At 39.0% G+C, this 24,041-nt stretch overlaps 1 long non-coding RNA gene and 1 other non-coding gene across 3 annotated transcripts; one reads left to right on the top strand and one right to left on the bottom strand.

Moving 5' to 3' along the window:
- Positions 1–701: 701 nt before the first annotated feature.
- Positions 702–22,882, bottom strand: LOC129647696 (uncharacterized). 2 transcript variants are annotated; one of them, XR_008712444.1, is made up of 4 exons: positions 22,524–22,882; positions 22,016–22,149; positions 18,169–18,320; positions 702–1,662 (listed from the first exon to the last, which is right to left on the bottom strand). It is a non-coding gene; the product is annotated as an uncharacterized LOC129647696 (long non-coding RNA). The 2 variants fall into 2 exon arrangements; XR_008712445.1 differs by having other exon boundaries at positions 18,169–18,295; positions 22,667–22,882.
- LOC129648078 (small nucleolar RNA SNORA72) lies at positions 2,661–2,792 on the top strand. Its single transcript, XR_008712673.1, has one exon. It is a non-coding gene; the product is annotated as a small nucleolar RNA SNORA72 (small nucleolar RNA).
- Positions 22,883–24,041: the final 1,159 nt, after the last annotated feature.

Raw genomic sequence — 24,041 nt, 5'->3', positions numbered from 1 at the left:
CACGGCCACTGCTTTCCCCTAAGTGAATCATTCAAGAAAGAGCAAGGAGAAAACCTCAATGCCTTTAATAACCTAGTCTCCAACATCATGCCCCGTATCATCATATTCCGTTAGTCACTAAGTCCAGCTTACTATCAAAGAGAGGAGAATTAAGTGCCAGCTCCTTAAGGGAAGAATACCAGAGAATCTATGGACTTATCTTTAAATTACTACAGTGCTGATATTTCTTTGTGGTAGTACAGAGGGTCAAGTTATGTGAAACGGCCCCTTGGTATAAATTCTCCAGAAATGCCCACAACTTCCCATTCATTTTTTAGGAGGAGATTGGCAAAGAACCCAACCCTACAGAGGCCGTTTTATGCCAGACATGACTTACTTTTCTAACTGTGGATAGGAAGTAAATTCTGCCCCCCACCCCATACTCTTCCGTCCCCTGCAAACAGGCTTTGGCTCAGCTAGTGGTTAAAATAGCTTAACAACCTGCAATCATAAATGTTGTAGAGCTATAGGAAGAGAGAAAAAGCTTGAAGTGGGTGTTATTTTCTCCCTCTGTGGTACCACATAGCAATGGAAATGCCAAGTGGAATTGCCACAACTCCATTGAGACACAGCCCCTGGACCTGTCCATCAGCAGGGCAGCAATCCATGAAACCAACTGGGAGATAATAATTGACAACTTGCCTTTTAATAACAAATCCTTTATTTATAAAAATGTGGACTATAGCATTCCACTGCTATTAACACACCTAAACTATTTCCTTTAAAATTTGATCTATAGATGCCTGAGACATCTGTAGACTCTAGAAGCCTGTCAAAGCTATACAGCTTCCAAAAGCATTTAGTTTGCAACCGGGCAAGTGGTTTAAGCAGTGGAAGCTTTGGGCTGATTCCAGGGCTGCTTAGCTGACAAGCTGAAGGGAAATTGAGTGCATTACAAGACGGAATCAAATTCTGATCTTTCTTCGAATGCTTATTGTCTGTTTTATCAAAGACATTCGATATTGACACAGTGAAGGCTATTGAGGCTCAATAAAATCTATTCTTCACTTTCTTTTACCTCATCTGCAGACTGTTGACATTTTCTTTTATTTCACTACTGATGTTTTTCTTTTACATAGGAGATTTTAGCACTGATGTTGTAATTGCTTATCACACAGCTGGCCCTGTTATGATGTTCTTGTGAATGTCCCTTCATTTTCCTGATGGTCCTGTGATCCAATCTACAATCCATTTAAAAACAAAACATTCATGTGCCATTTTATGCTGCGGCTCTTTTGGAGTTCTATTTCAGCTTCATTAATATTGATGCTGTCTGTCTCCTTGCTTATTTCAGAAGATTCTTTGAAATTAATCTTCAGAATTCGCTGTGATTTGTTGCTGTTTTGAATGTCAGCCCCAGTACAGCTTGTCTCTCGTTAATTTTGTTTTTCTTTATTTTTACGCGTCTGCTATGACTGTTCTCCTACTTGTACCACTGGTGTGTGTCAGGTCCTTTATGGAATCCTGGTTTTGCCTCTGCTTTTCACTGTGATTTTCCATCATTAGGGACCTCTTGAATAAAAATGTAGCCCTTGTTTCTGACAGAGTCCATGTTCCTCTTCTTTTCTTTCTGTGTGATTTTCCATCATTATGGTTCTTAAATTTCTTGAATAATGATATATACTATGAACAAATGGACAGAACAGTAATGGCTTCATCAGTGTTTTCTAAAATGTATCTGCAGCTTTTAGAGCACACAGTGCCACAGCAGAATCTGTACTATGTATGTAAAAGAATTTTTAAAATAGATTTTTGTGGTCTGTTGGTGACAAAGCTATAGTGCATTAATAATTCACATTCTTGCTTACAGCACCTGCTTGTTAGAATGGCAGTTCCACAGAAGCCAGGTTGGGGAACAGCCTTAGGTCTGAATGTCTGAGGAATATAGGTCCATTGCTATATCTGCTACTTTTTTCCCATACCGTTTTCAAAAGCAACCAATATTTCCTTGACTGGGGATGTTGGAAATTACACTAATTTCAAAAATGAGGTAGATGAAGCCAAACTTTACTCATTTGAGTTATTTTTGTGTCTACTGGGATAAGTAATTTCATTGACCATTTCTGAATAAAATACTTTCATACTTCATACAAGTAGGCAAAGGAGTATTATAAGTGGAGGAGAACAGAATTCAAATTTCACAACTACAGCTGACTAAAACCAAGTCAATAAATGCCAAGAAATAAGAGGGTAAGGTTAAAAATATCAACTTTCCAATCATTGCTGTAAAACTATGGAGAGAAAATAATGCTAAAATAAGAAAATAAAATAAACTGCTCACTATTGGTTAAAAACTATCTTTGCTTCATGTTCAGAATACTCATTACCAACTGAAGAATTCAAAATGAATTCAAGCAGCTTGAGCTTTGAAAACACCCTATGAGAAACTACCAGCACATATACAGAGCTGATATTTCAGAGAGTTTTACAAATCTATGATGCACAAATAATTTCAAAGGTTAACAAAAGAAATCTAGTGGCCTCCTTTAGATGAAAACCAATGTAATTTGGACATAAACCTAGAATTTAGAAATTTTGAGTTCTCTGTGTAATGTTAATACATTTCATTAGAATTGTACCAATTCCTTTATCAATACTTTCCATATTTTAAAATAGAACCCCTCTGAATATTCTCGCTGTTCTGATTTTGTAATAATCAGGGCAGGCTAAACATTTGCTATATTAAGACCATGCTTGTGTCTCCAGACCTAGTTCTTTGCCTAGGTCTGGTTTTATAAATGCTGGTGATAAACCAAGTCTGATAAATTAAAAAGAATTTAAAAAAATAAATAAATAAAATAGAACCCAAAATGCCTAGAAAATGGAATAGACATCCACATGCAAAATAATGAGTTGGGTCCCTATCTCACATGATATTCAAAACCTAGTTTACGATGGATCAAAGCCCTAAATGCAAGAGCTTAAACTATAAAACACTTAGAAGAAAACATAGGAGTTAGTCTTCATGAACTTGGGTTAGGAATTGGTTTCTTAAATGTGTCACATAAAGAACAAACAGCCAAAGGAAAAAAATAGATAAATTAGGCTTTACTAAAATGAAAAATTGGAGTGCTTCAAAGGACACTATCAAGAAAGAAAAAAGCCCACAAAAGAGGAGAAAATATTTACAAATCATTTATCTGATAGTGGTCTAGTATCCAGAATATATAAAGAATTCTTACAACTTAATAATAAAAAGACAGCCCAATTAAAAATGAGCAAAAGACTTCAATGGACATTTCTCCAAAGGGAATGTATATCAAGACAATGAGAGATCACTTCATACTCACTAGGATGGCTACAATGAAAAAGATGGACAGTGTTGGCAAAGACGTGGAGAAATTATGACCATCATACATTGATGATGGGAATATAAAGTAGTGCGACCACTTTGAAAAGCAGTCTGGCAATTTCTGGAATAAACATAGAGTTATTACATGACCTAATAACTCCACTCCTAAGTGTACATCTGAAAGAACTGAAAACATATTTTCACACAAAAATTTGTACACAAATGTTAATAGCAGCATCATTCATAATAGCCAAAAACTGAGAACAACTCAAGTGAATGGATAAACACAATGAGGTATATCCATACAATGGAATATTATTCGGCCATTAAAAGGAATGAAGTAAGTGATTCATGCTAAAACATGCACAGATCTTGAAAACATTATGCCAAGTTAAAGAAACCAGAAACAAAAGGCTACATATTATATAGCTCCATTTACATGAAATGTTCAGAATAGGCGAATTCATGGGGACAGAAAGTAGATTAGTGGTTATTAGTGGTTCTCATCCCTGAGGACATAGGAGAATGGGAAGTTAATGCTAATGGGTACAGGGTTTCTTTTTTTGGAGTCATAAAAATGTTCTGTAATTATGTAATGTGATAATCACATAATCTTATGAATATACTAAAACCCACTGAGCTCTACACTTTAGAAGGGTGAATTTTATGATTTTTTCTTTGACTTTTCTTTCTGAATTCTTTATGCACTTTTTAAAAAAGAATAAATAAATGACATGTCTTTATGAAACAGAGTATTATGAGAACTGAAATACTTTATTAAGATTAATAAAGTAGATTTTTAATTTGTATCAAATGAGGGTGATTGTTTAAACCTGGGAAAATACAGTAGAATTGGGAATTGGGTATAAATCAATACTTGAAGGCCATATTCATATTGTCCAATGAAGATAATACTCTTGTAAAATTTCTATTTGTAAACATCTGGATGCTGGACATTAAAGTTTTGACATCTCATCAGAATATTTTTATATTTAGACCTTAATTTCTTTCGCAATGACATCCATTATTTAGTTCATCTTTTCAAATACTACATATTCAGTAAATATATGTGGAATTATAAGTATTGACATAGTTGCTGGCTCATCTACATAATACTGAGTTCCAGTTATCACTCAAAGCAAGTAATCCTGGGAAAAGAAACACTCATTCTGAATCTAGAGTGTAATGATGCCACAATAGCATTGAATGTTGAAATATATTTCAGTTAAACTTTTTAGTTTAATAATTCACTAAGTTCTGATCAGAACTTAGTTTCAGTTCAGTTCAGTCGCTCTGTTGTGTCCAACTCTTTGTGACCCCATGGACTGCAGCATGCCAGGCTTCCCTGTCCATCACCAACTCCCAGAGCTTACTCAAACTCATGTCCATCCAGTCTGTGATGCCGTCCAGCCATCTCATCTTCTGTCATCTCCTTCTCCCACCTTCAATCTTTCCTAGAATCAAGGTCTTTTCCAATGAGTCAGTTCTTCACATCTGGTAGCCAAAGTATTGGAGTTTCAGCTTCAGCATCAGTCCCTCCAATGAATATTCAGGACTGATTTCTCTTAGGATTGACTGGTTGGATCTCCTTACAGTCCAAGGGACTCTCAAGAGTCTTCTCTGACACCACAGTTCAAAAGCATCAATTCTTTGGTGCTCAGCTTTCTTTATAGTCTAACTCTCACATCCATACATGACTACTGGAAAAACCATAGCATTGACTAGACAGATCTTTGTTGGCAAAGTAATGTCTCTGCTTCTTAATATGCTGTCTAGGTTGGTCATAGCTCTTCTACCAAGGAGCAAGCGTCTTTTAATTTCATGGCGGGAGTCACCGTCTGCAGTGATCTTGAAGCCTGAAAAAATAAAGTCCCTCACTGTTTCTATTGTTTCCTCATCTATTTGCATGAAGGACTGGATGTCATGATCTTAGTTTTCTGAATGTTAAGTTTTAAGTCAACTTTTTCATTCTCCTCTTTCACTTTCATCAAGAGGCTCTTTAGTTCTTCTTCACTTTCTGCCATAAGAGTGGTATCATGTGCATACCTGAGGTTATTGATATTTCTCCAAACAATCTTAATTCCAGCTTGTGCCATCCAGCCTGGCATTTCACATGATGTACTCTGCACATAAGTTAAATAAGCAGGGTGACAATATACAGCCTTGATATACTCCTTTCCTGATTTGGAACCAGTCTGTTGTTCCATGTCCAGTTCTAAGTGTTGCTTCTTGACCTGCATACAGGTTTCACAGGAGACAAGTAATGTGGTCTGGCATTCCTATCTCTTGAAGAATTTTCCACAGTTTGTTTTGATCCACACAGTCAAAGGCGTTAGCATAGTCAATAAAGCAGAAGTATATATTTTTCTGGATTTCTCTTGCTTTTTCTATGATCCAACGGATGTTGGCAATTTGATCTCTGGTTCCTCTACCTTTTCTAAATCCAGCTTGAACATCTGGAAGTTCATGGTTCACGTACTGTTGAAGCCTGGCTTGCAGAATTTTGAGCATTACTTTGCTAGCATGTGAGGTGAGCGTAATTGTGCGGTAGTTTGAGCATTCTTTGGCATTGCCTTTCTTTGGTATTGGAATGAAAACTGACCTTTTCCAGTCCTGTGGCCACTGCTGAGTTTTCCAAATTTGCTGGCATATTGAGTGCAGCACTTTCAGGATTTGAAATAGCTCAACTGGGATTCCATCACTTCCACTAGCTTTGTTCATAGTGATGCATCCTAAGGCCCACTTGACTTCACATTCCACGATGTCTGGCTCTAGGTGAGTGATCACACCATCGTGATTATCTGGGCCATGAAGATCTTTTTTGTATAGTTCTTCTGTGTATTCTTGCCACCTCTTCTTAATATCTTCTGCTCCTGTTAGGTCCCTACCATTTCTGTCCTTTATTGTGCCCATCTTTGCATGAAATGTTCCCTTGGTATCTCTAATTTTCTTGAAGAGATCTCGTCTTTCCCTTTCTATTTTTGCCTCTATTTCTTGGCATTGATCACTGAGTCAGGCTTTCTTATCTCTCCTTGCTATTCTTTGGAACTCTGCATCCAAATGGGTATATCTTTTCTTTTCTCCTTTGCCTTTCACTTCTCTTCTTTTCTCAGCTATTCGTAAGGCCTCCTCAGACAGCCATTTTGCATTTTTGCATTTCTTTTTCTTCAGAATGGTCTTGATCACTGCCTCTTATACAATGTCATGAACCCTCTGTCCATAGTTCATCAGGCACTCTATCAGGTCTAATCCCTTGAATCTATTTGTCACTTCCACTGTATAATCATAAGGGATTTGATTTAGGTCATACCTGAATGGTCTAGTGGTTTTCCATACTTTCTTCAATTTAAATCTGAATTTGGCAATAAGGAGTTCATGATCTGAGCCACAGTCTGTTTCCGGTATTGTTTTTGCTGACTGTATAGAGCTTCTCCATCTTTGGCTGCAAAGACTATAATCAATCTGATTTTGGTATTGACCATCTGGTGATATCCATGTGTAGAGTCTTCTCTTATGTTGTTGAAAGAGGGTGTTTGCTATGACCAGTGCGTTCTCTTGGCAAAACTCTGTTAGCATTTGCCCTGCTTCATTTTGTACTCCAAGGCCAAGTTTGCCTGTTAGTCCAGGTATCTCTTGACTTCCTACTTTTGCATTCTAGTCCCCTATAATGAAAAGGACATCTTTTTTGGGTGTTAGTTCTAGAAGGTCTTTTAGGTCTTCATAGAACTGTTCAGCTTCTTCAGCATTACTGGTTAGGGCATAGACTTGGATTACTGTGATATTGAATGGTTTGCCTTGGAAATAAACAGAGATCATTCTGTTGTTTTTGAGATTGCATCCAAGTACTGCATTTTGGACTCTTTTGTTTACTATAATGGCTACTCCATTTCTTCTAAGGGATTCTTGCCCACAGTAGTAGATATAATGGTCATCTGAGTTAAATTCACCCATTCCAATCCATTTTAGTTCGCTGATTCCTAGAATGTCGACGTTCACTCTGCCATCTCCTGTTTGACCACTTCCAATTTGCTTTGATTCATGGACCTAACATTCCAGGTTCCTATGCGATATTGTTCTTTACAGCACTGGACTTTACTTCCATCACCTGTCACATCCACAACTGGGTATTGTTTTTGCTTTGGCTCTATCCCTTTATTCTTTCTGGAGTTATTTCTCCACTGATCTCCAGTAGCATATTGGGCACTTACCAACCTGGGGAGTTCATCTTTCAGTGTCCTATCTTTCAGCCTTTTCATATTGTTCATGGGGTTTTCAAGGCAAGAATACTGAAGTGGTTTGCCATTCCCTTCACCAGTGGACCACATTTTGTAAGAACTCTCCACCATGACCTCTCCATCTTGGGTGGCCCTACATGGCATGTTTCATAGTTTCATTGAGTTAAACAAGGCTGTGGTCCATGTGATCAGTTTGGTTAGTTTTCTGTGATTGAGGTTTTTATTCTGTGTGCCCTCTGATGGATAAGGATAAGAGGCTTATGGAAGCTTACTGAAGCTCTCTGACAGGAGAGCCTGACTGAGGGGGAAACTGGGTCTTTCTCTTATGGGTGGGGCCAGGCTCAGTAAATCTTTAATCCAATTTTATGTTGTGTTCCCTCCCTGTTTTTTCCCTCCCTGGTAAAGAATCAGAAAGAGGCAAATGTTCCCAATTCATGACCTTCCTCCAAACTCCTGGGAATGCTCTCAATTCATCCTCGCATTCCTCTCTTTCTGCTCCCAACAAACAAGGCCATCAAGTCAGCCAAACCATTTCTGGTGAGCAGCTGAATTCTAAGGTTACCATCTGGTCTCATGTGTCTTAGTACAAGGTGATGGACTCCTGATGGAGGCACATCCAAAGAGCCTAGAAGTTAGTCCCTCATGGTGATATACTACCTTACTATGTCTGGCCACTGAGTCTGAAAGCCTGAAAGGAAAGTCCGTTTTGTACTGCTAACCTTACCACCCTTTTTTGCCCCCATTATGATTTATGGGTCACCTTCTGGCCAACATAGCCTTGTTCCTTGAGGGAAAGCCTAAATACTTTAGTGATTTACATGGTGCCAATCGGTCCTTTCCTCTACGATAAAATAAGCTGCAGAAGGCCAGCAGCAAATTGCCCTCTTGCACAGCACTTCAGAGGGGACAGGATAGTTGGTTACAACTTCTAGAGAAATTCAGCCAAATTAATTTGTAGTATTTACCCACCATCAGATGGATTTTCTGGAATCACATGCTTCCTGGATACAATCTTTATATTAATAACAGCAGAAATAGGAAATATGCAGGGGACAACATATTTTCATTATTCTTGAAAATAAAATGCCCACTGGAATAAGAAGGGATGTAGACCAGCTTTCTTACCAGTTTTACACATGAAAGACTTCTATATGTAAAACACCTGTAGAGCAAGGTTTATCTAATATGTTTTCTATAATTCCACCACCCAGTAGCAAACATTTGAAACAAATGAAAGCCAAGCATTTGTAGACCTGGAGTCTGAATGCCACTGAACACATTTGGTAGCCCTGAAAATCCTGCCTCGTTTTTGTTTTTTTTTTTTTTTATGTTGTCCATGAGAGTGAATTAATTCTCTCCAAGCAATAGAATTGGAGAAGGCAATGGCACCCCACTCCAGTACTCTTGCCTGGAAAATCCCATGGATGGAGGAGCCTGGTGGGCTGCAGTCCATGGGGTCGCTAAGAGTCGGACACGACTGAGCGACTTCACTTTCACGCATTGGAGAAGGAAATGGCAACCCACTCCAGTGTTCTTGCCTGGAGAATCCCAGGGACAGGGGAGCCTGGTGGGCTGCCGTCTATGGGATCACACAGAGTTGGACACGACTGAAGCGACTTAGCAGCAGCAGCAGCAGGAGCAAGCAATAGAATGAAGCAGGGTTGGAAGTGGGTTCCAGTTGGTGTATCCTGTTCTTCATAGAAATTTCCGGGGCATGAGAAATTTTTCTTTTTTCCTTTTTAAAGAATCCTACTGGATTTTATTTGACACGGAATACAATACGGCTGCAGGAATAGCAAACTGAAAAAATACAAAGCAGAGAAGACATGGTTCTACCTAATTTATAATTAAGTAACAGGAGGGCAAGTCATTAAATGCATAACAAAACAGTTGAGCTTAATGAAAAAATTCTCTTTTCCTGGTGCATATACCTTTGGAATTCCCAGTCTCTGCTGTCCAATGAACACACCTGCTGTGCTCTGAGCCCATAAGAGAAGCAAGGGAAGTGAAAAGCATGTTACAGACTCCCCATGCAACAGCTCTCTGTTCAAAAGTACCAGATGACTGCTTAGCTTGACATTGTATGCAAAGAACCATGTGGTTCCTGCAGGTGGCACAGTTATCCATCATAATATCCGAGGCCCAGATTTTCCACTTTTTATTTCCACCTTTTCACTTCAAAGCGCTTTTCACCGCGGTGCTGCTCAGGAAATCCACTACCGTCCCTGGCGCTGTCTGGAAGTGCACATCTGTCTTCTGGCCACTAGAAGAGAAATTTCTTAACCTGCTTACAAAGATGGGGAGTTTTACCTGGGCCAAGCAAGACCACACTTTCCCTACAAAAGACTTAACCCAGGAACTAGAGCATCTCATGAAAAACAATAGAAAGATAACCCAGCCTTCCCTAATGAGGCAGCCCTAGCTCCTCTGATACCTTCTGCTGCATGAGTGAGAAGTACCAAAAAGGAGCAAAATATCTGAATGCTTTGAACAAAGACCCAAATCAACTCACTACTTAAAAGTGGGGAAGAGAAGAAAATCCATGGCTTTAATCACAGTGACTCTGCTCACAGGTAACTGTATTCTAATAAGTTTCGTGACTTTTGACAAGAGTATCGACTCCTCATCCATGGAGAAAGGGGCAGATGCCCCCTCCCTTGTTTTAGTTTACAGAACACAAAATCCTTATCCAAGAAGCTATCTTTCAACCCCAGATTAGCTTTGGCTACACAGCCCCCACCTCCATGCTTTGCTCTAGTCTGAATTCAATACTTGGTGAAGTAGACACTTAGCAGTCAGAGTGCTGTCCTGAGAAAGATCTGGGCAGGCACCAACACCAGACCTGACAGAATTCTTGTCTCTTCCAGGAACCATTTGCTGGTTCCTTTCACAGGATCTGAACCCAATGCCCTAACCAGTGGCATCAGCCACTTTGCTTCTTGCTTTCTGCCTTTTCCTAATTGCCTAGAGACTGAAGTAGGAGAGTTCCATCTCTGGTTTCAAAATTCCTTGGAGGAATCCTGTACTGATCAACTAGTCCTCTCTTTCACATTGGTGAAGATGGGGCCTTTAACCTTGACCTTTTTCTCAGCCCCCTATAGTATTTCTGAAGCCCTTTTTTTGGTGAGTTACAAAGGCTTTTAAGAAACATTTGCTTTTTTAGCAATTCCATTCATCTTAATCCTCATAGCATGAGTTCCATCTTATTATGACAGCAACTCACCAGGGGCAAACAGAAGAATTTCTGACTTTTCAAATTCAAAGTTTATGCCTCCCTATTGCATCTTCCACTCAGTTGCTAGTTTTTTTTTTTTTTTTTTTGGAAGCCTCACACTCCCTACTCATGTGCCTGGCAGAGATGAAAGGCAAGTTCTAAATCCAGTGAGTAATCTTACCTTTACCTACATACACTATCAGATCTTCCCATTATCTGGAATCTCTCAGCTCATCCAAAAATGACAGTTTTCTCTCTAAAGGCAGCAGCGTGCCATGGGATGGGGATAATTCTCTTACATGCACTAATAAAGAAAATGTAACAATAATATCAGGAAGGCCATCAAACCATAATGGAAACTGAAAAATGGTAGCATCAAGCTACAGAAGAAAATTAAAGTCTTTGAAATTCTGGCAGAGCTCAGTCTCTCTCAAAACATATAAAATTCAACACCATGCCAAAATTCTTGAATCACAGTGAAAATTTATAAAAACCATATGGTAGCAGAGCTCTTCAAAAACAGTACCCTGCCCAGGACATGTGTGTGGCATCAGGAGGATAAGCTAGCTTCCATATGATGAGCCAAAGTGAAGGTGTGCAGGTGATTACAAGCCAGAACAATTGCTGGAAGGATAGTCACTGACACTTTGCTTCAAACAGTGTGGCATCTCAATGGAATATTGGAGAAAAATCAATGACAGCTCTTCTCAAGAAAAGATTTTGAGTAGGGGACAAATTTTAAAGGACAGAAGAGTTACAGACAGTAATAGGAACTGTGAGTGGTGGTGGCTGCCATACATTTTAACAACAACATGTGAGCCATATATTGGAAGAAATGCTTTACAACACTGCTGTTATTAGAGGAGAGTCACTGTCTTTGACATAACTGGTTAGTGATTGATCCTGTTAAGGAGGCTTTTCTCCCCCACATTTCCACCAAAAAAATAGACAAAACAAACAAACCCACACCCCAATAGCACTGGGTAGCAATGGTTTGTATTTCACTAGAAGTTTCGTGATTTTTAAATTGAAAATGCAGTGATAAAATTTGAAAGGATATTAAATAAACCATCAGGTTGGTCTTATTTGAATAATCAGAGCAGAACAGTCTGTTGAATTGTTTCTTCACTGAATGCATCCCATTTAATAATGGTAGAAGATTGCATTAATGTTCTCAACTATTCACCACACCTCCTGTAAGAGAGTTATATATACTACACATTTCCATGTGACTTGCAGTCCCTCATATAGGAGGCACATACTTCCTTATTTTGTTAACATTGGATTTAGCCATGTGATTTGCTTTGGCCAATGAAATGTGAGGTGTGATTGACCATCTAAACAGAAGCTTAAGTGCCATTGCACAGTTCAGCCATTACACTCTTTTCCATCTACAACAATGAGTGTCCTTAACGGGTCCTGCTTCTTCAGCTTGGACCCTGAAATGAACACACAGCGCGCACAGCCACAGCTGACACGTTCCACAAGTGAGAAATAAACCTTCGAGCCACTGAGGTTTGTGCATGTTTCTTATTGCAGTATTAACTATCAAAACGCACTCATACAATAACCATGTAGGGAATTCCCCGGTGGTCCAGTGGTTAGGACTCCACACTCTCACTGCAGAGGGCCCAGGATACTAAGATCTCACAAGCCGAGCAACACAACCAAAACAAACAAGCCAACAAAAGACATGTAAATTAGTACAGCAGCTATCTGCTAACAATATTTGTCAACTATGCAATATATATATATATATCTCAGATGAAGTGCTAGAATGCAAATAGCTTAGATAAAAACATGCCTCACAAAGGAATATAATTAATGTTAATCTTAATTTTCTATCTCGGATTTTTCACTTATTTGAAAGGTTTGTAACAGGTTGTAGAGTATAATATACCCAGCTTCTCCATCTTCATTAAAAAGATTTTCAAGTATTCTGCTGCTGCTGCTGCTGCTAAGTCGCGTCAGTCGTGTCCAACTCTGTGCGACCCCACAGATGGCAGCCCACCAGGCTCCCCTGTCCCTGGGATTCTCCAGGCAAGAACACTGGAGTGGGTTGCCATTTCCTTCTCCAATGCATGAAAGTGAAAAGTGAAAGGGAAGTCACTCAGTCATGTCCAACCCTCAGCAACCCCATGGACTACAGCCTTCCGGGCTCCTCCATCTGTGGGATTTTCCAGGCAAGAGTACTGGAGTGGGGTGCCATTGCCTTCTCCATTCAAGTATTCTACTCGAATCTAATTAAGACTGTTATCAACCTAATATCTCTCTAAATATAAACCATGTGGTTACTTTTAAGGGAATCCTCATTTTTGGTCAAAATATTACTAATTTCCAGAATAATTGTATAGATTAAGAAATGAATTTATGGGCTTACCTGGTGGCTCAGTGATAAGGAATCTGCCTGCCAATGCAGGAGACACTGGTTTGGTCCCTAATCTGGGAAGATTCCACTTGCCTTGGAGCAACAAAGGCTGAGCGCCACAACTATTAAGCCTGTGCTCTAGAGCCTGGGAACCACAACTACTGAAGCCTGCGCCCCAGTTCCCATGCTCTGCAACAGGAGAACCCACTGCAATGAGAAGCCTGCACACCACAGCTAGGAAGTAGCCCCCACTTGCCACAACTAGAGCAAAGTTCACACAGCAAGGAAGATCCAGTGCAGCAAAAATAAGTAAATAAATAAGCTTATTTTAAAAAAGAAATGAATTTATCTTTATGGGTTGGAGTAAATCATGCAATTGCTCTGCAACATTCCAATCAGTATTAGAAGCAAAACCATACGTTAGAACAGAGCACAAAAGCACTAAGAGCCAGACAGCTTTCTATGGGTTTTTATAGCTAATGAAGTTCCAGACATAATCAGTTCCTCTTTCAGCTGTATTTTATCCTGAGAACCTGTTTTTTAGAATTTCTAGGCTTGGCATCTTTAAATCTTTGTTTTTTTAGTACTTTAAAGATGTTACTCCACCGGATGGTTTGTGTTTTTGCTTACACTTTTTCTGACAAGAAATGTTCTGTCATTATCTGTGTTCCTCTGTACTTGTGTTTTTCCATCCCTTTAGTTTGCTTTTAATATTTTCCCTTTGTAATTTGTTTTAATGAATTTGATTACGATGTGACCGTGGTATAGATTTCCTTGTGTTTCTTGTGCTTGGGCTTGTTGAACTTCTTGGATCTAGTTTTTATCAAATTTGGAAAAATTTTGGCTCTTATTTCTTCAAATTCTTTTTCCGGTCACCACACCCCCTTCACCTTTCCATCAAGGCTCCAATTACATATATGGTAAGCTGCTCGACGTTAGCCCACAGCTCACTGATGCTCTGGTCCTTTTCTTCCTCCAGACTTATTTTTGTCTGGGTTCATTGTGCATAGTTTATATCACCATGTCTTCAAACTCACTCCTGATTTTCCCCCAGTATCTATTCTGTTAATTAATCCTATTCAATGTCATAGTTTTCATCTCTGGAAGTTCAGTTTGTGTCTTTTTGCAAATCTACTGTGTTTCTACTTAACACGTTCTGTCTTTCCTCTAGATCAGGATCGGTCCTTTCCTCTAGATCAACTTGGGCGCTACTGACACTTGGGTTTGGACGATTCTTTGTTTAAGGGGTGGTCCTATGCATTGCAGCATGTTTAGCAGCATCCCCTAGCTTCTACCCACTGCACGGCAGTAGCACCTCTACCCTCCATTTGTGATAATTGAACTGCCTCCAGACATTCCCAAATGTTGGCTGGGGGAAAAAAATAAGCCCTCTCTTAAAAACTACTGTGCTAGATTTTGGGACATATGTGGTACAGTTATGAGAACTATTTAAATGTCATTGTCTTCTATCATCCATATCAGTTTTCTCCCAATTTCTATTGATTGAATTTTCTCTTTAGAAATTTCCTGCTTCTTCACATGCCTGATAGCTTTTTTTTTATTATATGCCAGACATTGTGACATTTACTTTGTTGGCTATGAGTATTCTCATATTCCTATAAATATTCCTGAGCTTTCTCCTGGGATGTAGCTAAGTTACCGGGAAAAAAGATTGATCCTTTCAGGGCTTGCATTTAAGCTTCATTAGGAAGGACCAGAACAGCATCTAATCTAGGGCTAATTTTGTACTACTACTGAAATGAGACCCTTCTGCATGCTCTACCCAATATCAGATATATAAACATCTGAATGCAGAGTTCCAAAGAATAGCAAGAAGAGATAAGAAAGCCTTCTTCAGTGATCAATGCAAAGAAATAGAGGAAAACAACAGAATGGGAAAGACTAGGGATCTCTTCAAGAAAATCAGAGATACCAAAGGAACATTTCATGCAAAGATGGGCTCAATAAAGGACAGAAATGGTATGGACCTAACAGAAGCAGAAGATATTAAGAAGAGATGGCAAGAATACACAGAAGAACTGTACAAAAAAGAGCTTCACGACCCAGATAATCACGATGGTGTGATCACTGACCTAGAGCCAGGCATCCTGGAATGTGAAGTCAAGTGGGCCTTAGAAAGCATCACTATGAACAAAGATAGTGGAGGTGATGGAATTCCAGCTGAGCTATTCCAAATCCTGAAAGATGATGCTGTGAAAGTGTTGCACTCAATATGCCAGCAAATTTGGAAAACTCAGCAGTGGCCACAGGACTGGAAAAGGTCAGTTTTCATTCCAATCCCAAAGAAAGGCAATGCCAAAGAATGCTCAAACTACCGCACAATTGCACTCATCTCACACGCTAGTAAAGTAATGCTCAAAATTCTCCAAGCCGGGCTTCAGCAATATGTGAACTGTGAACTTCCTGATGTTCAAGCTGGATTTAGAAAAGGCAGAGGAAACAGAGATCAAATTGCCAACATCCGCTGGATCATGGAAAAAGCAAGAGAGTTCCAGAAAAACATCTATTTCTGCTTTATTGACTATGCCAAAGCCTTTGACTGTGTGGATCACAATAAACTGTGGAAAATTCTGAAAGAGATGGGAATACCAGACCACCTGACCTGCCTCTTGAGAAATCTGTATGCAGGTCCGGAAGCAACGGTTAGAACTGGACATGGAACAACAGACTGGTTCCAAATAGGAAAAGGAGTTCGTCAAGGCTGTACATTGTCACCCTGTTTATTTAACTTACATGCAGAGTACATCATGAGAAACGCTGGACTGGAAGAAACACAAGCTGGAATCAAGATTGCCGGGAGAAATATCAATAACCTCAGATATGCAGATGACACCACCCTTATGGCAGAAAGTGAAGAGGAACTCAAAAGCCTCTTGATGAAAGTGAAAGTGGAGAGTGAAAAAGTTGGCTTAAAGCTCAACATTCAGAAAATGAAGATCATGGCATCCAGTCCCACCACTTCATGGGAAATAGATGGGGAAACAGTGGACACAGTGTCAGACTTTATTTTTCCAGGGTCCAAAATCACTGCAGATGGTGACTGCAGCCATGAAATTAAAAGACGCTTACTCCTTGGAAGGAAAGTTACGACCAACCTAGATAGCATATTCAAAAGCAGAGACATTACTTTGCCAACAAAGGTCCGTCTAGTCAAGGCTATGGTTTTTCCTGTGGTCATGTATGGATGTGAGAGTTGGACTGTGAAGAAGGCTGAGCGCCGAAGAATTGATGCTTTTGAACTGTGGTGTTGGAGAAGACTCTTGAGAGTCCCTTGGACTGCAAGGAGATCCAACCAGTCCATTCTGAAGGAGATCAGCCCTGGGATTTCTTTGGAAGGAATGATGCTAAAGCTGAAACTCCAGTCCTTTGGCCACCTCATGCGAAGAGTTGACTCATTGGAAAAGACTCTGATGCTGGGAGGGATTGGGGGCAGGAGGAGAAGGGGACGATAGAGGATGAGATGGCTGGATGGCATCATTGACTCAATGAACGTGAGTCTGAGTGAACTCCGGGAGTTGGTGATGGATAGGGAGGCCTGGCGTGCTGCGATTCATGGGGTCACAAAGAGTCGGACACGACTGAGTGACTGATCTGATCTGATCTGAGGAAGGACCAGAACAGCATCTAATCTAGGGCTAATTTTGTACCACTACTGAAATGAGACCCTTCTGCATGCTCTACCCAATATCCCATGAACTGTGATGTTTTCCAGTTTGGCTGGTGGGCATTGGCACTATTTGTGGCACTGAGTGAGCTCCTTACTGGTGGTTCTTTACATGATCTAGTATAGTTTTCTCAAATGCATGTGCTGGTAAGCTCTCAGTCGAATACTTCCGGGGGCACCTCTGGACATTTGGGGGGGTTCTATCTTTCTGAGAAGTTTTCTCCTCTCTGGTTCTTTGTTCTGCAATCTCCAGCAGTTTGGGCCTCTCTCTTAACTTCATCTCTCCAACTCCCAGTTCCATCTGCTCCACTCAAAGATCATTGCTTTCCGCTGGGGTTCTCCTCCTGCACTACAGCCTGAAAACTCTCTCCAGGAACTGAACTGGGATAATTGTTGAAGTCACCTTGCTATGCTTCCCATCTCTCAGGGATCACTGTCCTTCATTATCTAATGCCTAACATCTAAAAAATAATTATTTCATATATTCACTATTTCATCTGATTTTTTAAAGTTGTTTCAGGGAAGTGGGTCAATCTGGGTTTTGTTACCCCATCTTGACTGAAAATGAGTACCTTTTTTGTTTTGTGGTTGCGCTAGGTCTTCGTTGATGTGTGGGCTTTCTCTAGATGCAGCGAGCAGGGGCCACTCTTTGTTGAGGTGCACAGGTTTGTCATGAAGAGCACAGGCTATAGGTACACAGGCTTCAGGAGTTGCAATATGATGGCTTAGTAGTTGTGGTGCTCAGGCTTAGTTGCTCTGTGGCATGTGAAATCTTCCCAGACCAGGTTTCAAACCCATGTCCCTGGCATTGGCAGGCAGATTCCTATCCACTGAGCAACCAGGAAAGTCCAAAGTGAGTACATTTTTTTTTTAAATGTGTACATTTTTAAGCTACTTGGAATTTACATGGGCATTAAACTTTCTGAATTATTGAATTTCTGAGAATAACTGTACTTTACTCTCACTCTTGATTGGAAAGTTTGAATTGAAATAAAATTCTATTCCACATAATTTTCACTACAAACTAAAGGCATTTCCCCCTTTTTTTGAGCATCCAGTGTTGTATATGAGAAGTCTGATGTTTGTTTGAGTCTTATTCCTTTGTAAATAACATTTTCTCTTTCTATAAGATTTTAGACTCTTGACCTAGTGTTCTGAAATTTCAGAGTGATCTGTTTTGGTACATATTTCAAAAAAAAAATAATAGCTATGAAATCATGAGTTGACTAATTTTAATTTTACAACCCATTATAAAATAAGCATATGATCATTAAGATGAAAAAACATTTATCATACCATTTAAAATCATCTTTAGGGAGACATATGTATACTTACAGCTTCCCTGGTGGCTCAGTGGTAAAGAATCTGCCTGCAATGCAGGAAATGCAGGAGTCGTGGGTTCTATCCTAGGGTCTGGAAGATCCCTTGAAGAGGAAATGGCAACCCATTCCAGTATTGTTGCCTAGAAAATTCATGAACAGAGGAGCCTGGCAGGCTCCATGGGATCACAAATTGTCAGAATGACTTTTCGATTAAGCACACACGCACACATGTATATTATGGCTGATTCATGTTGAACGGCAGAAACCAAGACAACATTGTAAAGCAATTCTCCTTCAATTAAAAATTAAAAAAAAAAAAAAGACTGGAAGCTACCCAAAACAATTATCTTTAGTATCACCAGTGTTATATCTTCTACCTTTTGGGAAACTTTGGATTAAAACACAGTGTTAAACAGCAAAGGAAACCATAAACAAAACAAAAAGACAACCTACAAACTGGGAGAAGATATTTGCAAATGATGCCACTGACAAGGGATTAATTTCCAAAATATACTAACAGCTCATATAATTCAAGTAAAAAAAAAAAAACCCAACCAAAAAATGAGTAGGAGACCTAAATAGACCTTTCTCCAAAGAAGACATACGGATGGCCAATGGGCACAAGAAAAGATGTTCAACATCACTAATTACTAAAGAAATGCCAATCATAACTACAATGAGGTATCACCTCACATTAGTCAGAATGACTATCATTAAAAAGTCTACAAATAGTAAATACTGAAGATGGTATGGATAAAGGGGAACCCTTCTACATTGCTGGTAGGAATGTAAATTGGTGCAGCCACTATGGAGAACAATATGGACATTCCTTAAAAAGTAAAAATAGAGCTACCATATGATCCAGCAATCCCATTCCTGGGAATATATCCAGAAAAGATCAAAATTCTAATTCAAAATGATACATGTACCCCAAAGTTCATGGCAGCATTATTTACAACAGCCAAAACATGGAACTAACCTAAGTGTCCATCAATAGGAATGGATGAAGAAGATGTATGTGTGTGTGTATATATATATATAATGCAATATTAACTCAGCCATAAAAAAAGAATGAAACATTGCCATTTGCATCAAGGTGAATGGACCTAGAGGTTATCATACTGAGTGAAGTCAGACAGAGAAATATTATATCACTTATATGTGGCATCTAAAAAATAATACAAATGAACTGATTTACAAAACAGAAACAGACTCACAGACATAGAAAACAAACTGTGGAGAGGAGGGATAAATTAGGAGTATGAGATTAACAGATACACGCCACCACATTTAAATACATAGACAGCAAGGATTTACTGTGTATACCACAGGAACTCTATTCAATATCTTGTATAAACCTATAATGAGAAAGAATTAAATTGTAAATACACGTCTATATATATGTATAACTGAGTCACTTTGCTGTACACCTGAAACTAATACCATACAATATTGTCAATCAACTCTACTTCAATTTTTAAAAAGCACAGTGTTAAGAAAATGTATAATAGATCATCAGGGAAAACTCAGAATAGGTGAAGATTACTAGGTATCTTCTCAATGGTTGTTGTCTAGGTGATCCTTTGGGGTTATTTTATTATATAGGTGTTTGTGTTTTCACGATCCTTGGGCAATTTTACCTACAACTCTGTAAGTTGTAGAAAACTGATGCAAAAGAGTCTTATCTGTAGACGTGACAATAAATCGTCTCTGTTGGAGGTGCAATTGATTGTCACTATGTAAAAGAGAGGGCTTCCCAGGTGAGGCTAGTGGTAAAGAACCCACCTGCCAAAGCAAGAGACATAAGAGACGTGGGTTCAGTCCTTGGTCAGGAAGATCCCCTGGAGTAGGGCATGGCCACCCACTTCAGTATTCTTGCCAGACAGAGGAGCCTTGTGGGCTACAGTCTATAGGGTCACAAACGGTCGGACACAACTGAAGTGACTTAGCACACATGTAAAAGAGATGATTCCAAACATTACATTTCCTATAAATATTATTTTCTCATTCATTGGTAAGTTCATTTCAGCATTCCTGATTGCTGTTATATGTGTTTGTTCTTTGAATTCTCCTTTGAAAAGGTTTTAATCTCTTACTGTTTCCTTCATTAATTATTAATGAGTTAAATAAGATCTTTGACCTGTATGTTTTTTATTTATCTGAAAAATCATGATTTTGCCTTATTTTTAACTATATTTTATTAATAGCATATATGAATTATTATAATGTTCATTATTATTATATTTATCATGTTTGAGAGGATTTGGAGAACACTTCAAATTGGCCTTTGGAACAAAGTATATTTTTTTATATGAGTGAGAACTTTTTATTCCACTTCATGAGTACAGACTTTAAGAAATAAAATAACAAGGCTATTTTTTAACGTATAAAATAACAATCTACACATGTATAAAGTATATAGCAGGTATCTTTGAGTCTCTAAAGCTCTAGAGAAATAGTGGCATAAAATATATAATCAAATAATCCATCAGAGGAATGCCCCATGTTCTAACACCTAACCGTAGTCATGAAGTCAACATCAAATGATGTTTGGCTCTCAAGGGCATCACTTCATTAAGAGACAATTTCACTGCGAGTTACATGGACTTTGAATAGATTGATACAGATACACTTATAGGGAGAGTGGAATATTTGAAAAGAAGGATGTGGGCTCACATTTTATTAATGCCTATTGCTCCTTTGCATTTTTTGGGTTGAGGTCTGCAAACTTCCCTCTCAAACAGATGGATAAAAAAATTAAAAAAAAAAAACAGATGGATATATTTCTTGTCATTCTGATGAGGTTGTAAAGGCAATCAATTCATTGCTTGCAAACCTTGCTTGTTTGATCTTAAGTTCCCGGGATAAGAGATAAAAACCAAAATAAAACAAATCTGGTTTCCTTAGTAAAAGATCTCTTCCCGTCTCTATCCTGAAACTAGCGTTAGTTTTATTAAACAGCTGATGAAGGAGTAGAGCACATAGAAAATCTTTGTTTACAGCTCAAAACAGAGCAGACTTTCTGGATCCTATTTCACTGCCCCCATGTTTGATCACGATCACTTCTTTTAATTGAAGTATTGTTGATTTAATTTTTTTTACCTTGTTTAATTTTTTCTGAACTTTTTATTTTATATTGGGATATAGCTGATTAACAATGTTGTGGCAGTTTCAGGTGAACAGCAAAGGGACATAGCCATACATGTCCTTGTATCCGTTCTCTCCCAAACTCCTTCTCTCATCCAGGTGAAACAGAGTGCATTTTTGCTAAGTCCTGGCTTTGAATCAAATTCTCTGTAACTGGCCACCCATTTTATAAACAAAGTTTTGTTGGCACACAGCCACATTCATTCATTTACATATAGAGTTACATATACATAACAGAGACGAATGACCCACAAGCCTAAAATATTTAATATTTGACCTTTTGTAGAAAATGTTTGTTGACACTTGTTTTGCGATATGACACGAAGCTGCTTTCTCATGTTAACCATAGATGGAGATTCTACTACTTTTTAAATTTGAGATGGTTAGGGTACAATGGATGTACAATACCATTTGCAGGGAAATGGATGAACAATACCATTTGCAGGGAAAGAGGGAGCTTCTTCATCTGGGAAGACTAAACAGCATAGTGTTTAGCATCTCCCACTGGCCTTGAAGTTAGAATGCCCTGGGTTTGAATCCACACTCCATTTACAGCTGAGAAAGCTTGATTAGCGTGTTAAACCTTCCTAACCTTTAAATTTCCTAAGCCTCAGTTACCTAATCCATAAAATAGGGATAATGATATCATATATGGTAGGTGTAAGAATTAAATGAGCTATACAATACGGTGGCTCAGTGACAAAGAAACCTACCTGCCAATGAAGGACACACAGGAGACGCAGGTTCAGTTCAATCTCTGGGTCGGAAAGATCCCTTGGAGGAGTAAGTGGCAACGCATTGCAGTATTCTTGCCTGGGAAATCCCATGGACAGAGGAGCCTGGTGGGCTATAGTCCATGGGGTCAGAAAGAGTTGGAGACAACTCAATGACTGAGCACAATATGTAAAGAAATTAATAACCAGGACACAGAAATCCATGTTATTGGACCTGGGCAAACTCTAGAAAGCACTGAAAAATTAGATCTGTGCCTGCTTTTGTAACCTTTTAAATAAAGTTCAGTATCTGTTGCCAATCTACCCACTATTCCAATGAAATTCTCTTCTTCCTACTCAAGAGGTAAAGCACTTTGGTTAGTTGGGGACACTCCAAGAGCAAATCTCGCTAAGGTATCCCTAGCAAAATCTCATCCTTATTATGGTAGACCTATTGTTAAAAAAGAAAAAAAAAAGGCCCCAATTATTCTCTTCTAGGTCTCCATACCTCTTATGACGTGACTTATGATGTAGAGGTGGAATCTGTTTTCCCTGGCTTTGAATTCCTACTGGCCTTGTTACTTGCTTAACCAGTAAATACAGCAGAAGTGGATGTGCCAGCTCTGAGTGAAGGCCTGGAAGAAGACTTACATGCTTCTGCTTGCTCTTTTGAAACCCTGCCTTCACCACGATGACAAGCATGGGATCCTGCTGAAGGATGAGAGTGTCAAGATGAGCAATCTCATCCATGAACATCTGGCTTCAATCAGCTACCAGGTGACCAGCCGGCTGATCACAGACTCCAGTGATTCCAGCTGAGATCAACCAAGACCAGCTCAGATCAGCAGAATTACCTAACCACTTTATAGATTCCATGAGCAAAAATACACGTTTATTGTATGAAGATACATAATATAAATTATGTATCCCAAGATAAATTAATATCTGATCATTTCTATCATTGTAATCTTGGCTACCGAATGATTGTTCTCTGCTGTTATTTGCTAGGGGAGTGCTGAGCATACATATCTCACACATAAAACGAGAGCGATAATCTGACAATGTGGATCTAATTCAGCCCTGTTGTATCAGGACGCTGCTGAAATGACTGATCCACATGCATACTCAAGGAGAGAATTTCCTGTGAAAAACTTAAACAGAATTCACACCTTTGGCTACAACCAGTAACAGAATTTTGAGAACTTTTAAAGAAAAGAGGTAGGTAGTCATTCTATTTACAAGACCAGTTCTTACAATAGGGACCATTAGAAACAAAATTTGCATGACAAAAGGACTTCTGAGTCCCCTCTGGTTGGCCTCCTGTTTAGAAATAGTAGTTAATGAAACAAAACTGAGTACTGCTAGAAAATGCACTGTTCCTTGGGACTCTAACAAAAAGTGACATGATTATATTATGGCATGTTTTTCCCAAGGCAGTTACAAACAAATAAAACATTCTTTCTGGGCCTCTGGTGTTCCCTTGTGATTTTGAGCTTGACTATGCCTTTGCCTTTCCCCTGTACTGACACTCTGCCATCCCGTGTCATTTTAAGCCGGTCATTTAATATGTACTAGGAAGTTGTTGGATAAGCTTTCATGTCTCTTCTATCCCATGTCAGTCACAGATACAATTTTTTGCTTACCAATTTTTGTTCTCAGTCATCAAACATTTATTTCGTATCTATGATGTTCCAGGCATTTTCCCAGTCACTGGAGGTACAGCAGTGAATAATGAGACATAGCCTTTGCCCTCACATGAATAATGATAACAAAAATGACAGCAAGCATATCATTAACAATAACTGATACCATACTACATTATAGGTTCTGAAACACTTTCATAGGCATTTTTTGTATTTGACCTTCACTGTGGTGCTCTTAAATGGTAGGACAAGATACCATCATCTGCATTCTACATATGAAGAAACTGAGACCCCATAACATTAAGTAACTTGGCCAACCTTATAAGAAACTCATATTACCACTTAGGATTTAGAAATTTCAACCTCAATTATTAAATATATAT

This window comes from Bubalus kerabau, chromosome 3 (assembly GCF_029407905.1).
Source record: "Bubalus kerabau isolate K-KA32 ecotype Philippines breed swamp buffalo chromosome 3, PCC_UOA_SB_1v2, whole genome shotgun sequence".
NCBI lineage: Eukaryota > Metazoa > Chordata > Mammalia > Artiodactyla > Bovidae > Bubalus > Bubalus kerabau.
The sequence above is the reverse complement of the archived record's forward strand: the minus strand, read 5'-3'. Positions and strand labels throughout refer to the sequence as shown.